General features: G+C 37.1%; 2 long non-coding RNA genes across 4 annotated transcripts; one reads left to right on the top strand and one right to left on the bottom strand.

Moving 5' to 3' along the window:
• Positions 1-517: 517 nt before the first annotated feature.
• LOC138189049 (uncharacterized) lies at positions 518-3,123 on the top strand. The gene is made up of 3 exons (XR_011175836.1): positions 518-936; positions 1,952-2,209; positions 2,301-3,123. It is a non-coding gene; the product is annotated as an uncharacterized LOC138189049 (long non-coding RNA).
• A 1,754-nt stretch (positions 3,124-4,877) lies between these two features.
• LOC138189039 (uncharacterized) lies at positions 4,878-17,527 on the bottom strand. 3 transcript variants are annotated; one of them, XR_011175818.1, is made up of 7 exons: positions 17,031-17,157; positions 10,461-10,945; positions 9,953-10,049; positions 9,743-9,817; positions 9,604-9,683; positions 6,761-6,968; positions 4,878-5,906 (listed from the first exon to the last, which is right to left on the bottom strand). It is a non-coding gene; the product is annotated as an uncharacterized LOC138189039 (long non-coding RNA). The 3 variants fall into 3 exon arrangements; XR_011175817.1 differs by lacking the exons at positions 4,878-5,906; positions 6,761-6,968 and adding exons at positions 7,750-7,985; positions 17,408-17,527 and having other exon boundaries at positions 17,031-17,282; XR_011175816.1 differs by lacking the exons at positions 4,878-5,906; positions 6,761-6,968 and adding exons at positions 7,750-7,985; positions 17,238-17,333 and having other exon boundaries at positions 17,031-17,170.
• Between the last annotated feature and the right edge of the window lie 641 nt (positions 17,528-18,168).

The raw sequence follows: 18,168 nt of genomic DNA, 5'->3' as shown, positions 1-18,168 counted from the left end.
TGTTTGTCATATTTTTGTGCTACGATCATCTAGGTTATAAAAACATAATACTTCCTGACAATTTCAAGACAGTAATTAATTACTTTAATAATACTAATATTAATTATTTTAATAAAACTAATTATTTTAGAGCATCGTGCAAAGATAGCTTTAAAAGATCAATCTCGCCTCGATATTTCCAGAATCACATCAACGATCTTTCACATATTCCCAGAAGCAGCAAAAAGAGAAGAAACTCCCTGATATCGAGGTAACGCGAACAATAGCATCATGTAATATCCAGCAGCAACGTTTCATGGAAGAAACATCAACCTCGTAACGGCAAACGCGCAAGGTGTCGCTAGGTTCTCGGCAAATGATTGACAAGCATGGAACTCGGCCGAAGCAAAGGACGCGGCAGAATGAAAAGTAGCAAAGCTATTCCTGCGGTTGGTGTTTCCTCCGGCTGCTCTCGACGCCAGACTCGCCAACCAGCCAACCAGCACCCTCTCCCGCGTGTCAGGCATATCATCAATCTTGTTATGTTTTCTCGCGTACTCGGATGTGGATTTAGACTCGAGACTCCGCCAAGATCTCTGGAATCGTAGGTGAACGCGCCCATCGCCAACCGTTTGTCTTCATTCGACCAAACTGATCAAAACCTGACTGCTGCTCTCTTCCGACGCGACCCATCCGCCGGATGTCGCGAGTGCACCCATTCCAACAAAAATTCCACGAGGAACGCTGCAATTTCTTTTTTGTGAGTGGATCGATGAAAGTTTTGAGTTTTTCAGCGATGTTTTCGTCGTGCTATCACCTCAGTGTGATTGTGGTTATGAAAAATTGCTTTCCAACGAGTGGAAGAAGTATTTTTGGAATAGTGGTGCATTTTATTCTTTTTATACGCGGATAAGACTTTGTTCTATGGTGGAAGTATTGGTTTAAACATGTGTAAAGGTAATTTACATATACATATACGATAATTTTGTGAATGTTTGTAGGTAAATGTTCGCTTGATTATTTTATTCACAGTTAGTCTCTGTCATTGCTATTCAAGAGACTGAGCTGACTGAATTTTATTCGGGGCTCTTCAGAATTCCAAGGCTGCATTTAATTGGTCATGGTACGATTATATTTCAGAGCTGTAATACCAATTACAGCGCGATTTCAATTTCATTTCTTCTCCATTCTGATCGACTAAAGCTACGTACATAACTACGATGCAATAACTTCACGCTTCTTTCACTCGGAGATATCAAACGGAATTACAAGTGCAACGTTATTCAATTTACCACGTTCATTCGTAATTAATATAAATAATGCTACTTCGAATGCCAGTCATTTTCGTAGTTATTCCTCCTTCAGAATATCTCTTGCTTAAGATTGAATCGCGTTGCTGCATAATTGGATCAATCATACAGGACATCCCATAAAATATCAAAGTAAATTTCCCCTATCGAATATAAAAAATCTACTTTCAATCTACCATCGTTGTTCATACACAATATACAATCAAATAACATAGCTTCTATAACTTTGGCTTCATAACCTCAATCTAAAATCATGTCCTTAAAATAAGATTCACCTACCATAAAACACCTTGTACCATGTCACCATGCGTTAAACTTAATTTCCACTGATGACGTAATCGCAACAGACGATCAAATGTGAATCAGGTCATGCTGTTCCCAAACGCTTATTCTGTGATATATCGCATGGAAGCGCAGTTGAATCTCGAGCGCAGGTGCCGCTCGAAAAAGCGCTCGAATAATAAACCTACCGAATGAGAAGCGCGCGAATGCCGGAACGTTCTTGTAAATCGAGTCTAATGGAGAAACGCGCGCATCGAGTTGATGAACGTCCGGTTAGCAGTAACGCGGTTTTTACCGTTTATCCGACACCGTTGGCTCGCGACCATTTTTTTGCAATTTCATATAACTGACGACGTTTTGATGGGGAACAATGTTTACAGGTGAGTTAATGACCTCGAAGTCGAGCTGCTGATTCTAATGAAGAAATTCATGTCGGACCGTTGAGAGAGGCGCTAGCACGCTCTTGTGAAACGAGAGAGTTCTTCTGCCGGCTAAGGACACTTTGATGATGTTTGCGTATTAACTAATGATCCTCTCCACCTATGTGCATTCCCTGATGAAGGAAATTATGGTTGAAATTGATGCGCGTGCCGCTGTTAACGAGCCGTGCGCATCGCATGTTGCCATTTTTGTTTTAGGTTAGTGCAGCTGTTCCATGTTTTCCGAAACATGAAATTCGTAAGATTCTTGATACGAATATTTTGTGAATAATATTATGTTATTATGTAGGTCAACGTTACATACGTTCCGAGTTATTATTCAGGTAATTTGAATTTCTTTGGCGATGATTTAAATCTGAATTGGCGAAGATTAATAAAAGAGAAGAATAAAGGTTAATAAAATTTGAAAAGTAATATGGAACAGATTAAGATCCGAGGAATAAGAAAAAATTATATAATTCCTCGAAAATGACGTTAAGGAATAAATAAGTCGCAGGAAGTTAACCGCCATTATAAACATTTCCTCGTTAATCATAACGACCGGTGCATTGAAACATGCTTCATCGACCTTTGAGCAGGTTTTCTATTAGTCGTGCTCGAGTTTTTCCACGGCTAGCAATTCGCTCTGAATTGCAGATTTTCCATTTTCTTAATTGCAACGCGCGCTGTCACCCCTTTTTTCTTCCTATCGTCCAGGCAATCTGTAATGTGTCAGGATTACATACCGCGATTAGGTACTCACATATCGTAAATACATTAATACATTTTATCGATGGCTTACCTTGATAATTTTTTTACAATGCAAACGGTTTAAACAAGATTTATTTAAAATATAGTCGCATCCCGTCAGCGTAACGTTAAGTATGTGAATTAATCATCATAAATTATTATTTTATAAGAATAAATTAATTTTTCTGTAGGTTTAAGTAAAAGCGTAAATAACTTTGATCTTCACCTTACTTGATTGAGATACGATTACCTGATCACGAGATAATAAAAGTCATCTAACTTACTAAAATCTTCTTAATAGTTATCGAATTGCGAATTTTATAAGTGGGCTGTGGATTTTTATGCAAATTCATAGTTTTATGAACACAACTGAAAAATAGAATCTACATAGGGATTTCTCCACATTTATAAATGTTACGAAATCCTTACTCTGAATAATTTATATATTTTTATAATTTTTGAATTTCGATAAATACACAGCCAATTTATAAAAATACTATTTTACAAGAATATTTTATTGTAATCATAAGTAACAAAAGTGTAAGAAACTTCGATTATCATTATATCACTGTCAATTGAAACAAGGTCAATCAGGAATATTATTGTACAAATAGAATTATTAATCAGAAATATAAAAAAATTATTGAGCTTGTAACTTGATCTTCAGCAATGATCCGCCACGTAATGTATTACATTCGATCTAATTTTACAATTCCGCAGTTCAGCTCGTTTACAGGTTATCGATGATATCATAAACATTGACTAACATTAGAAATAAAAACGAGTCGAGTTGCTCAATAATATCTACTCTCTAACAAGTTTCCATTCCACCGCATTCCAAGTACAATTTCACACAAAGGAAATCACTGGTCATTTAGAAAAATGTGCAGCGCGTTTGCCGCCATCAAACATTCTTTTTCCATCTGAATCGTTACGAAATCTATGGATTTTTTCCCCCTTTTCCTTCGCTCGGTTGTTACGAGCTCGCGCGCCTATGGATAGTGGGCAGGCTACTCGACCGGTAATTACGGCCGTGTATGCACTTCATTAGCACTTACGAACGGTTGCGTAACGACCGGCATGTCATTTTAATGTGAGCACGATCAAAGATTAATGGACGCGTCGCAGCCGTTACCGAAGGATGCAAGAAAACGCGCGCGCGAACGCCACGGCTTCTCTTATGGTCGACCGTGAATAAAAGGATAGGATCTCGAATTGAAAAAGATGAAACGACGGGCCGACTCTTACGCCGTGAACGAATCATTTTCTTTGTCGCTCTTCTGGAAAACGCAATCGGCTTAAATTCGACTTTTTTGTCGGATTGAATCTGGACAACGAGGATTCTTTAGACATTTAAAAATATCAGATAAATTGCATAGTTGTATGGACATTTATAGAATCGCTTACTTAATATTATTACAGATTCTTTGAAAATATGCCTTTCTATATTCAGTATTCTTCTTTTTCTATCTAGAAGCTGTAATGCATCTGAATTCTCAAGAAAGTACATATTCTAACCTTAATTTAAGAATACTATAATCTTCATTGTACAGACAATTAATATATGAAGAATAGATTCAATTCATCGTTATTATTCTCCTATTACAAAACGCATATTGCAAGCCTAATTTTAGCTGAATCTTTGTTATACAAATAGTTATCACTCAACAAGTAAAAAATGAATTCCCAACCGACTTCTCTAGGTCTTCGGCATTCTTTGCAACGTTACACAATTACCGAATTAATTGTAGAAAATAAGAAGCGTTTAACAGACTAACAAACCACGAAAATAGTAAACTTTGTACATGCATCGAAATATACAATATTTCATTCATATTAAAAATAATCGACTGCCACAATATGTAATGAAACTTTGAACCAGCTTGTACGACGTTACAAGAATGTGGACGCTATAATGCAATGTGTGCATCGTGGCGTCAAGTCGGGTCGCCAATTGTAGAGCGCGGTTCATCGTCGACTAGCCTTTCTCTCTCAGTGTATTGTGTGTAGTCGTGGAATCGCGACGAGTTGCTATTAATAACGGTCATTAATTCTTGATCGCCTCTAACAGATTTTTTTTTAGATGGTAGAATCAGTTCGCATAGTTGTAGAACGCGTGGTTGAAAAACGATCGCGAGCAACGAACATGATGTAAGTCTTGTTAGACTACCAGCGTTATTTGCGAGTAATTGCATACCGGGATTAATGAAGACGTTCTCGCTTATGGCAACTGCGTTCTTGCCCCTCGCGATCTCCCGAACGAAGATCGTTCAACGAGAGGAAACGCTTGGAATTTGAAGTATTCCGCGTAACTGTGATTTTAATGATAAAATTCTTCGTTCAAGGGAACGAAATATGCTAGAGAAATCGTGTTACATCAAGTTGATTGGAGACGTTTGTATTACGCAATATGAATTGTTGAAAATTTGCCACAGTAAATTGATTTTTATCGTATTTTTAGAGTACTGTTTGCACTGTTGTTTACATTGAAGATTAGTTTTAAGATTCTTAAAATAGTTATTGGTTCTAATCCAGTTTGATCTATTTAACTAGTCATCTCGACATTCTAGTTGCGATACGTTCTTGTACGCACTTCAGTGACTTTCGCTTTCGTTAATCAATTTCTTATAACCGATTGATGTTTTGAACCTTTTTCTGTTTCAAGAATTTCGTATGAACTCGTAAATTGTGTAATAAAAAATACATTAAATCAAGAAACGGTCGAAAAATTATAAGAGATGATGATTAAAAGTACTCCAAAGATCTATCTAAAACAATAAATTTCATGCTTTTTTAAGTAAGTGAAATTGAAATGTCCTCGACATAATTTTTCGACCTCGATATACAATAATTGGATAATTCCATTGAGACGTACACGCAAAAAGTGTGACCGTTGTTTCGAGACCGCTGTAGCTCTGTATGCACCACACAAACCTCTCTAGAACCGAATTTGTCGCCTCTTATCAAACAAATTCGGATCTACAGGGTAGATGTAGAGCATTAACTGGGCCTTCTCATATCGGCACATAAATCTTACGACACATGTTCTCTTTCCTTATAAGCTTCTTTACGATTTTTAGTAACGCACGTGCCGCTTTTAACTTCTTCGTTGGCCCAGTATGTGATCGAAGGTGTTCAGCTGTCTGTTGCAGTTGAGCTCATTCACCTGAAAATATTTTGAGATCAGTATACTGAAATTTATCATTGAATTTAACAAACTTAAAAGCATAGTGTCTACAAGCAGTTTCTATCTAATACATGCGTTTCGATACGAATTATTCTGTTCCTGTTCCAAGAAGCGAGATGCCTCTGAAAGGATTCGATGAACAGTTAAAAACTGGCGCTCTCACTAGCCAGGATCGAGAGTTGTTGAAGCGCGAAGTCACTCGAAAATAGACCTGTTATGTCAAGTCACCGTTACAACGAACAGGGAAGCATCTATTTCTGCTAAACGTATGGCGAAACGAATATTCTCACAAAGCAAACCTGGCTCGATTACAATTTTCAGAAAAATTATTAATCAAAGAAGCAAAAAAAGAACTAAATGATATTTAATAGAAAAATTTCTAACGGGAAGCTAACTTTAGCATTTGAAAAAGATTTCGATTTCTAATCCAAGCAAATGTTTACAATTCTACATTCAAAAATTCTATGTTTCACCTAAAAATTCATCATACTTTCTTTTAAATTAACCTAAAATAAAACTCCAACCCTTGAATGCGCCGCAAAGTTATAACCCTAAGTTCAACAGTTCAACCCTCAACAGTTAGTTAACAAAGAATAATATTATTTCCATTTTCTCGTTGAAACTTTCTAAACATAGATCGAGTGGATGCATTCGAAGTAAGCCACGAATCACCGAAGCCAGAAACGCAATGGCGGCGCTGGTGATTCGTTCGTTCTCTACTCGAAGGCTTCGATACGCCGTTAAAGATAAATCCTGTTATGTCACTTGGCACACTTCTCGGACGTATATCATAGCAGGTTATCTTAGCGACAATAATCATATTACACCTGCACTACCGATAGTGATTGATGCTCGTCCCTGAGTTCGAAAGCACCTGAGCGTTAACGGCTCGCGGATGACACAGCTGAATGCAGGCAAGGCCGTGTTCTCCTTCGTCCTCTTTCTCCTCCCATTCCTTAGCGGTACAGCTCCTTTTATTTGAGCACGCGTGTCGATGTACCTTGCGTTTCCAGGTTACTTGGTCATCGCTGTTGTGTTTACCTGAAAATCATCGCGGGAACCTCGTTAGATTCGTTGTCTCTTCAACAAAATGTGGATTGATCTTTTAAATGGATTTTGTTATTAGAATGTTGGTAATGAAAGGAAGAAGAGACAGAGGTTTAAGAAGATTGAGTTTGGGAAGCGTTTTAGGACAAATTCACCAAAGTACACTGCATTGCAAATACATGCATATCAAGAAAACACTTTGAAGGGTTAGGTTGGGGTTAGGTTTAATGTATAATTTAAAAAATATTTAAGAGATTGAAAATGTTAATATTATGAGTAAACTGCGTTTATGACAGATTTAAGCGTATAAAAATATATGTATGTATATTACATGGAAAAATGTATAAAATATCCAAAGTATAGTAGCTGTTGTCTGCATAAATATTTGCAGCTTAATTAGAAGAGTTATTCGATTCGAATTGTATAAATATAGAAGAGTAATTTGCTGGATTAGGTGTGTTTCGTAGGTTGTCGAAACATTTAACCTAACAAAATTATTTCGCCTGGAAAATTGAAACCGATAGGTTTGCGAGATTCTACAAGGGTCAATCCTCTCAAAACCTAGCCTTCCCTTTACGAATTGAGATTAACTGGAATTAAGGCGGGTCGAGTCAAAAACCTGGCGTTAAAGTAGACGTTTTATTTGTATGTTTAAGATCTAAAGATTTTCAAAACTTCCAATTACAAAGAAGGAGCTCCTTAATCTTCGAAGATTTCTCAACATTATGCCAATTTTCGATTGCTAATATACGTTACAAGGGGAAAGAAATCGAGCCGTTCCAGCTAGAGATTATATTTTAACAAGCTGTCCGAAATTTGTCAGAAACTTTAATCCCTTGAAAGCCGACTTTGACGATGACATCCGAAACGATTCCTTGGGCGCATACATATTTCTCGCCAGACGTTGATTTGTTCCCATGGGAAGGTTGTAATCTCTCCATGGGGATCAATAAGTCAACACGAATATATATCTAAAGAAGCTCGATCAATTTTGTCTAGGCTTCTGATTACCTAAAAAAACATTCAGAATTTTTCAAATTGAGAAACCTATATTGGGATTACATAATCTATAAAATTATCCCAAATAATAACTTTCCAGAATATTTAATACTCCTTTAAACTAGCCGAATAAGATACACATGACAATCTTGAAAATTTACTACCAATAGTTGCATAAATAACTGGAAAGTTATTGCGAATAATTTTTTAGCTAAAACTGAGTAAACCATATTTCAATTCCACAATCCATAAAATCAACACTATTTCTTCATAGAATTTTAATAATATTTAGCAGTTCTTAAATCTAACCAAAAAAGATATAGGTATGTAGCTGTACATAAGCTAGAGGACAATTCGCTGTTGTTTTGCCTCGGAGTATCAATATCCTTAAAATATACATGATGTAATAATGAACAACTCCGAGCAAAGCAATGTCGTCGCCACGTGTAACCGTCTAACAAAGACGAATGAAATGTATCAGTATCCGCTCGACCAGTATAAGTAAACAAACATGATCGTAAGATGATCTGTTTTTCGGTCTCAGTCTCGAGCGATTTTATCAACACACAATCTTTAGCGAATCATACAGAGCAATCTACGGTTGGCTCTGTATTTATAATTATTTTAAAATATATTTGCCGGTTTCAACATCGAGTAATCTCGTCATTAAACTATCACACGACTAACCATCCCCTGAGATATATGGGTCTATTGAATACTACCAAAACTACGAACTATTTAAAAAAAATAATGATAATAATAAATAATTAAAAGGATATTGAACAAATCGAATAGGATCCAATGAGAATCGTCGAATTTTCCAAAAAGCGTAGAGGGCGTACTCTTGCAGGAAAAGCTCAGCATTCGATGGGTGGAGCGTCGTCGAGTTTCACGATGTCTCCCTCTATCGATTCACCCCCTGGCACGCCATTACTGGCTACGCGGACCGATGTCGGCGACGCTATTATCGCTGCCCCCGCCCCTCCACCGTATTCGCATAATTATCGGCATTAGAACTGTTGCGCAACGGCCGTTGAAAGCTTTCTCGTTGGACTTAACATACGATCGCATAATGGAACTCATGTGAACGACATACACACGCCAATTCCAATACCCGAGAAAATATGATTCGCGGCATGAGCAAATGGGGAGCAGATAATAAGAAAATATGTTACGCATGAAGTACAAATACTGGAAGATTTACATTTCTTGTTGATCAGTTAATAATTACTAGACTGTGGATTTTTAAGTGTATATGGAAAGTGTATACACAAACATATATAAAATATGAGAAGTATAATAATATTATAATATTTCATAAATGAGATAAATCACTGCTTCGATTCCATTTCTTGAATTATTTTTATGAAAATATAAATTTCCATAAATATTATCAACACAGTCTAACAATTATTTAAACTATCTAAACTTTAAACTTCCTATTCCAAATCAAAGTTTAGATAGTTTAAATAATAATGAGTTACATAGGTGGATATCAATTTTGGGAAATTTCAATCTACTTGGAACTATTAATTGGTAATAGTAAAAGACAGAGGAATAAATGATAATTTGGAGAGTTGTTAAATTATGTCGGGATTAGAATTTAAGTTTAAAAATGCTATTTATATACCTGTGATACGAAGACTTTTGTAGCAGAATGTAGCAGAAATTAGATGAAGTTTTGTAATTTGATGGTGAGTGAAGTCACTCCTGAAATAGAGTACAGAGTTAATTTACATTGTCGTTTCCTTTCATTTATATTTACGTACCTGCCGATTGCACAGACGTAATCCAACATCTGTAGAAAATGTTTTGACTCCAACGGTGATGGCCACTTTCAGTATCTAAAATGAACGATTCGAATACATTCAGAATTTCTCTTATATCTGAATTTGCAATTCACTGAATTGAAGGCGTATAAGTTAGAATAAACTCTATTTGAAATGTTGTACAAAGAACATAAACGATATATAGAGTACCGTGTAAGTGGCGATAAAAGCAGTCGAGTCAGCATCAATCAACCCTTTCACCGCTCGAGCCCCTCTTCAGACAATCGACATCCGCACCCTGCCGCCGCTGAAAAATAAACCGACCGTCAAACTTTTACCTCATCAGTGCGTTTTTTAAACGGAAACTTTCACTTTCACACGACGAACGTTCCAACACTCAGGAATGATCGAGAAAATACTATCTTGCGATAAGAGTACAAGTAAAATGAAAAGTAGTACGTCATAAACTACAATGCAAAAAATGTCTACATCTCTAAACAAACATTGCCAAAGTTCTAGAGAACAATATATATTACAATACAAACTACAAAACATAACCACCACATCATAGACACACACTGTCAACCGTCAAAAATATAAATTCACATAAACAGTATATAACAATATTGAACGATTTATCACCTTCAACATTTTATGGCTTCTAAAAATACACAAAAGCACGTGCAATTATCAGGAAAAATTGAAAGAGCAATTCTACCACGATACACCACCATTCACTATATACCATAGATCCAACTAATCTTCTTCTGAACTTCTCGAGTGCTAACGATGTTCTTCGACAACGCAGCCGTGTTTTCCTGACGATCGATGCACCATCGTGTCGCGGTCAAAGTAGAGTAGATAAGACCCGGGCAGTTAAGTCGATCCTCCTCAACGTGAGGAATATAAAGAGGAACACCGGCTGGTCTGATGGCTGGACGGGACGTGATGGCTGAACCGACGAATAAACCAATAAACGGCGCAACCATCTGCTTGCCAGCCGGCACGTCTCTGTCTCTGTTTCCGTCCCTTTCTCTCTCTCGTTCCACGGCCTTTCGTCCTCTCCATTCTTCTCCCCTCGATACTTCTCTCTTCCTCACCGTCTCTCCCTCTCGCTCTGTCTCTCTCTCTCATACACTGTTCTTGTTTCCCCTTGCTCCCCAAGCAGCGTCGTCACTGGCAGCAGCACCATTTTATGCGATCCTGAAATGAAATCCATGCGAGAGGGCTCAGCATTCGTGGGGTACTCCCGCAGCTTTTATTCCACGACAATGAACGAAGCCATCCAGTTTCCCCCGTCTCTTTCTTTCCTTCTTTCACTCTGCCTCTCTTCTCTCTCTCCCTCACTTTCTCTTCTCTCTCTCCCTCTCTCTCTCTCTCTCTCTCTCTTTCGGTTGGTGAAACGCGATTTTCAGTCCGTGTCGGAATTTCCAGCGATAACGCGGGCCCCATGGTTCCTCAAGGGGACCCTCCCTATGGTTTCTATCCTCATCCCTGTAGTTTCTCCCTTTTTGGGGTAGCGGAGAGGCAAGTTGCACTGGGTTTGCGAAAATGAAAGTACGGGCCATGAGATGTTTGAATGGTTGGATAGACAATCGATCGTGAGACTGTTTCCTATTGATGACATAGCGAGATGAAAGTTTGTGTAACTGCGATATGATAGTATTTGATGAAGTTTCTCTGTGTTGGAATTGATCTTTGCTGAGTTTTCATACTGAATCTTTTGAAAAGCAGCTTTACATGTTATAAGTAGGATTTTTATGCATTTGTGGAATGCAAATGCACATAACCTAAAAGTATGTACGAAATGTGTAAAATACAGGTTTCTAGCTGGCTTTACCTAGCTTCCATCTTTTTGCTTATATTCGTAAAAATATGAATTTGCATAATTATCCGCATACTTATGTGCTGGATTAAACAAGGGATTATGTTACTATATAGAACGTAATTCTAAGTTACGTTTATCTTTCTCCGTTAGTTAGTGGATGATCATGGTTGATGGTGTTTTTCAATGTTGTAACTGGTTTTTATTTTTCAGTGGATTGTTTGAACGATCTGTTTCACGTGTTATACCAGTACCGGAATAAACGAGAAACTATTATATGGGATATAATTGTGGGTCACGTTTATCTTTTTGTGTTAGCTTAAACGTATCTTTAATTTGACACGATAGAAGTAATACTACATGATATTTAATATGATCTTGGAAAATATACGCGGCAACCTGATCGTAGATCTTTCAGCGGTAAGCTGACCGAGACTATGCATTATTCATGATAATTAAACGTAACGAGACTAGGCCGACTCGTAGAATAATGCATGTATCAGGAACAAAGCAGACAACTTGTACATATTATAATAACATCTGTACTGAATATCTAATAATAAGAAAACATAACCAGATTTCAGATCTATAACTAAAACTAACAACTCTACTTCCATTTCCTCGACAATTAAATTGAAGTTTAATAATATATGTATCGTTAAAATTGCTGTACAAAAGGTAAAGGGATAAAAAGAAAGAGAAATAATACTTTCTAAGAGTAAAAGTCAACTAAAGTTAAATTTCGAGCATTTGGAAACGTGTAGCTGGCCAACGAATCGAAGGTCAATCGACCGCCATTATTCCCTGCCTATTAACTGCTAAGGTCCACGATACCTGCTCCCAGTCAGGACAAGGAAAAAGTTGAACAATAGTATACACCGAGCATCCCTGTTACACTGCCGCAATAAAACTACGCTGCATTCGTAAAACCGGACGCCGAATTCTCGGAAAATTTTCAGGGGCCCGTTAATTTTGCTATGTAACGTAGTGTCCAACGCTCGTCTAAAAATATCTTTCACAGAAAGCAATAAACGCGAAGATTTATTAGTGAAAAATATTTAGACGCTGTTGCTTTATAGTACTAGTTTCAAACTTCGTATTGTGGAAGTTGCAAAGCAAACGTTTGAGTAATTCTTTTAAAAGAATATATTCCGTTATTGATATTTGTAATCTTAAGGTGAATGATAATACGAAATGTTAAATTGTGTAAAAGTTAATATTCAACGTTTTAAGAAAAATGATTATTTCAAGTTTGAAATTTTGTAAGAGACTTTAGAACAATTTTAGAATAATTCCCATAAAAATGCACGCTTCATTGTTAAGTTTTTTTTTCTATTTATTTATTTAAATTTTACAGTTTGTCCAGTAGGACATTTGGTAAAATGTTATATCTTGGTGTTGTAATAATATAACATGTGGGTGGTTACCCCCAGCGGGGTACCATCTTCGTGTTTGTTAGGTTATGTTCTTTGTGAGATCTCATTGTTAAGTAATAGTCGAAATTTAAAAAATAGTTATGAAGCAGTGTTGCTCAAACTTTATATCGCCCTATATAACGTACTTTTTTAAATTTACAATTCCGATGGTAGAACGTATTTATGGTTAGCAATGGACCAATCCAGAATCGATGATAACTTTTTTATCGAGGATCGCGTACAAAAAAGTGACGGATACTCGGACGCCGGGTAAATTAACGTGCAGTTTGTAGCAGCGCGTATCGGTGTCAGTGGTGGGAATCGACTTGTGCCCATATGGCGAACTATAAAAGACTAACAAGAACTCGTTGCGAGTCCCATGGTCGAATTGCGGCGCATGACGTCACTTCTCGCGGAAACGTGTTAATTTATTGCAGCGATGCTTTAATTTCTTCACTCCAGCCGTCCGTCGTGAAATTGCGCGGAAACAGCGGGAAAGCTTTGCGGGAAAACATTGCATTAAAATTCAGTTCCGTCTTCGTTAGACGCAACACTGCTTCTTAAGAAGAAATTACTAAATTCTTATGTTTCTATTCTTATCAAAGTCCAATTCATTATCAAGGTTCGACATTTTTCGTTTGTGCAAAAATCTTCAAATATTTTACTTTACTGATACTTTGAAACTATAAAATTACCGAGTATGTTTAAAAAAAGAAAGAATATTAGCAAGTTTTTAGATTTCCAGTTCTATCAAATTTCAAAACACTAAAGACCAGTTTGCTATATGAATGCAAAACTCTTACTATTCACAAGTCATTGGTTATTCCAATTTATTTCTATATAAGTATCACAAGTACAAGACTTCGCATCTGAATAAAAAATAAATCTAAATGTCGAACTGGTATCTCGATTTCATTCATTTTTCATCGACACTTTTATCGCGAAATCGACAAGTCGTCACGCGAACGTTGGGGCAAGCGGATCGTTAAATGTTTTAACGGTAGGACGAGCAGCTGTACATTTCAATGAATTCACCGACCACGGTTTAACTTTCGTTGAATGTGCATCGCGCCTACGTTCATTTCCATTTCATCGGAATAAAAACAGGACTCTGACGAGATGTGGCAGCGAACGGTTGGCAGTGGCGGCCTCGCGTGTAGTTACGTTAAAATATTGAAACGGTTATTGGCTCGTATTTCAGACATGATTGCTGGCCGAAAATTGGATCGGTTATTCCAATATCCTATTTGCATGTGAATTTCAAAATTGCTTGAATTATATCCGATTTTCTTTTCATATTTCTATCAAGCGATAAATTCTACATTTGGTAGTAACAGAAATAATATGAACTAACAGTATAATTTAGAAATAATATATAGCCTTGAAAAATCTTGTAAACAGTAACAAACGGATAGTGGAAATAATTTCAAAATGAAAATAAACTTTTCTATAGGAAAAGATACGATATTTGAAACGATAAATTTAAATTTAGTAAGCACGCAGTTATGAATAGAATTACAGAGTGTTGGAATGACGTGTTCAACAGAGAAACAGGTTGAAAGATCGTGAATGGTTCCTTCAATGTGCAAAAATCACGGTGCTTTATATTTCCGAGGACATCGATCATCCAACAGTTTGTCATGTCATGCCATTTTTTGTTCATTCAGGTGCCGATTCACCGGACCTGCCGATATGTTTTAACTAATAACACATTCGAAGAACGGCGCCTACGGTGTAGATCGATTTCACAGTGTCAGTAAACCGATTTCAAAGCGAAATTGAGATAAAGGTGCTTGAAGAATCGATTGAAATATCAACTATCCTTCGCATTCTGTTTATTTCATTTTCATATTCTGATCCTCAAGTTATTTTCGTTAAGCCTAAGTTAGTTTCAACTTTTAATAGCTTCTATTACTCTTCTTCAAATAAATTGACACTGTAAGGATCAGGTCACAATGTCCAGAGAAGAATCATCGAAAACTGTGAAATAATGAAGCCAGGACGAAGATGGACCATAACGTCGAACGTGCCGACGAGTTTAGGGATCGGTGGACTAGACGTGGAATGTGGACCGAGCCGAGTGAGTCCTTGATTGGAGTTATAGCCGGTTTGCCCTCATGCTTACGCATCTACCGAATATTGTCGTTTTCTTGAACAGACTCGAAAACGGCTCATTAAATACAGTCACGTAGGGCGTTGCAAATGTTTTTTGTAGTTGGAAACTCGTTCTAAGAGAAATCATTACGGACGTCATAAAAAAGATATAAGACAAAAATAAAAGTATCAAGGCAATACTATTTAAATCAGATATACTTATCATTCCTCCACTTGGAAGATTATGATCGGAAGATGGTTTTATTATATTTTGCGAATTTTGAAGTACTCTGCTATTACATGGGTCACAGTTACATTCTGCAAACATGGTCAGCCATTGTTCAGAGACTCACAGCGCCATCAAAGATTAACTCACACATTATCTTGAAAAATATCACGGAAAAGTTCGGTCGTATTCGGGTCGAGCGAAGATCGACTATGATACTGGCAATAATGAAAATAACTTTGTGTCTTCCTGAAGTCGAATGTGAAGAACAGATTGGTAGTAATTGCAGTAACTGTAAACACAATAACTTGTTATTTTTTTACTTCAAAGCTTCTCTCGCGTTCTAATGGTTTATTCTTATTATTATAATATTATTAAGAAACAAAAAAATGTACCATTAATCGATATATTGGGTTGGGAACTAAGTGATTGCGGATTTTGTCAATAGATGGTCTTGACACATTCTTTTATTTTGTCAACCTGTTCAAAGCACCTAACCTATTGTACGTCTGACTAAATGACATCGTTAGCATCCTACGTATTCAACAATAAGCTGAAAAATTGACACATCGAGTTTCGTACAAATATTTTAAAAACAACGTCTAGCACTGTTACAAATACCATAAAAATAAAGCTACGGGAAATGAATAGTGTTTCATGTGTAACGAACTAAGTAACTGAATAACTTGTAAAAGAATGGCCACTGTAAACCGCGAAATTATCGGGGGGAAAATGAAAGAGGTATCGCGCAGGGGGTGGTGGATCGATCGGGTCGGCGTATAATTCCGCGGTCACCTTTTCGTTGGTTGCGAAACGAACCGAAACCGAAGTGTGCCGCGGTTGAGGAGCAGATCGATCAGCGTCCCGCCAGATTCCGAGATGTTGGCCGAAGCTCATGAAATCCACCACCGTCGGCGCCACTGAGCTGACTTTTCGCCTGTTCCAAATAGAAACGTAACGACCAACCGGTCCCCGATCCGACGACGACGAGATTTGACTCACCGGACTATTCATCTTTCGCAAAGATTTACAAGGATATCGGTTTATCTGGTATTCTTTGTGTCACAAGGTAGAACTTTATCGTAGAATAAATCGTGAATGCACGAGGTTGTATAAAAAATTAAATGAGCAATAGCAGAAGACTTGGATATTTGATCTAAAGAATATATATATTGAGTGTACAAGAACATTCACATTGGAAGTGATATTTTTTATGATTCGACTGAATTATACTTTATTGTAATTAATTGATCAGCTATAAAAGTCTTAGCTAATTAATTAGCTAACGGTAATTGATTGCTAGACTATAAAAACAATTTTATAATTAGATTTGAATGTATTTCAATTAGATAAATGTTAAACACTCGTTACTGTAGATGATTATTCACAACAATGGAATTAGATTAGTTGGAATGAATGCGATATTGATTTGGTGTTACAACAAATCGGATTTCAGTAGAGAAAATACTGTACAGTTTATGATATGTTAAATTTTGTAAAAACAGGTTGTAACGATAAAATATGATAATTATATAGTTCCATAATAACTTAAAGTAAATTCTACCTGAACCTGTACATTATAAAATAAATTCTATTTTGATAACAAGCATCAGAAAAAATGTAATTCTTTAGAGTAAATAAGCAGCCGCTATCTAGCCCAATAGGATTAAGATTTAAATGCAAGAAGTATCGATCATCGATCATATAAATTAGAGATCGTATACTCACTGGAACGAAAAACATCGGCCCTTTGATAATAGTTTCCAATACATAACTAAAAATTTGCTAGACGTTCCATCAAAATTTCCACTATGTCTGGTCTCGTCCGAAGTGAAATGGTAGCAATGGATTTTCCGCGAGTCTGCGCTCTGAGGGTTGAAAACACATGCATTAACATCGACGTAATTATTGTGACCTCTTAAGGTATCTTCGTACTCTTCTATTTCTACCAACTGAACATGCATATCATCACCAAAAGATCTGCATACAGACAAAAAAGCAGAAGCAGCAAGTGATATTCGTTTCTTCGACGTATCTTCATCCTTGACAATTCCAACATCAAAACCACTATTCACTTCAAACGCGAAACCAAAAAATCAATTTACCAGCGTAGAACAATTTCTTCGTCCACCCAATGACATCCATTTTGTATCTTATCAGCACACAAGACCAGAGGACACCCTTAAACGTCACACCACATCATTCTCTTCTCTTCCCTTAATTACACCATGAAATATTAATCACATCGACAAAATTGTTAAATACAGATTTTTCATTACTATCAATCAACGATTTGATTATTTAAAATGACATTTTAAGGAAACGTTTGGACACGATGCAAGCACAACGCGACATTTGTAGACGATCACGGGTCACGCACAAGCGCCATGGGACGTGGATTCGGCGAGTTTGCGTGGTAGACAGCTGGATCGACGCTGGGCGTCGCCATCGTGGGGTTGAAACGAACAGTATACAGCGGGGTGGCGTTGCTTCAGGACTTGAGAGGGGGAAGTCCGGCATAGTTGCACCAGCAGACAGTGGCGTGTCCGATCGGCTCCACGGAGACTTGCAGACTGTTTCATGATCCGGCCTCGTCCCTCCTCGGGCCAGGAACAGTCATTAACATAAATTGTCTTCGGTGACAGTTATATCCACCACTCTTCGCCACAGTCTCTACCGAAATAATATTAAGCCGCGGAACTTCTGCACTCTGGAGAGGACTCATAATCAATTCGATTTTCTCAAATCTCCGTACGAATAGAACTGGACCGTGTTCTGGTTAAAATATGTAACTAGGTTGTCATGTATTTTATTATTTTATGCTTCTATCGCGGAATATTATGGAATTATGACATGAATGTAATTA

Source organism: Bombus flavifrons, chromosome 18 (assembly GCF_040668555.2).
Source record: "Bombus flavifrons isolate JBK064 chromosome 18, iyBomFlav1_principal, whole genome shotgun sequence".
Classification (NCBI taxonomy): domain Eukaryota; kingdom Metazoa; phylum Arthropoda; class Insecta; order Hymenoptera; family Apidae; genus Bombus; species Bombus flavifrons.
This window is presented reverse-complemented; position numbering and strand designations above follow the sequence as displayed.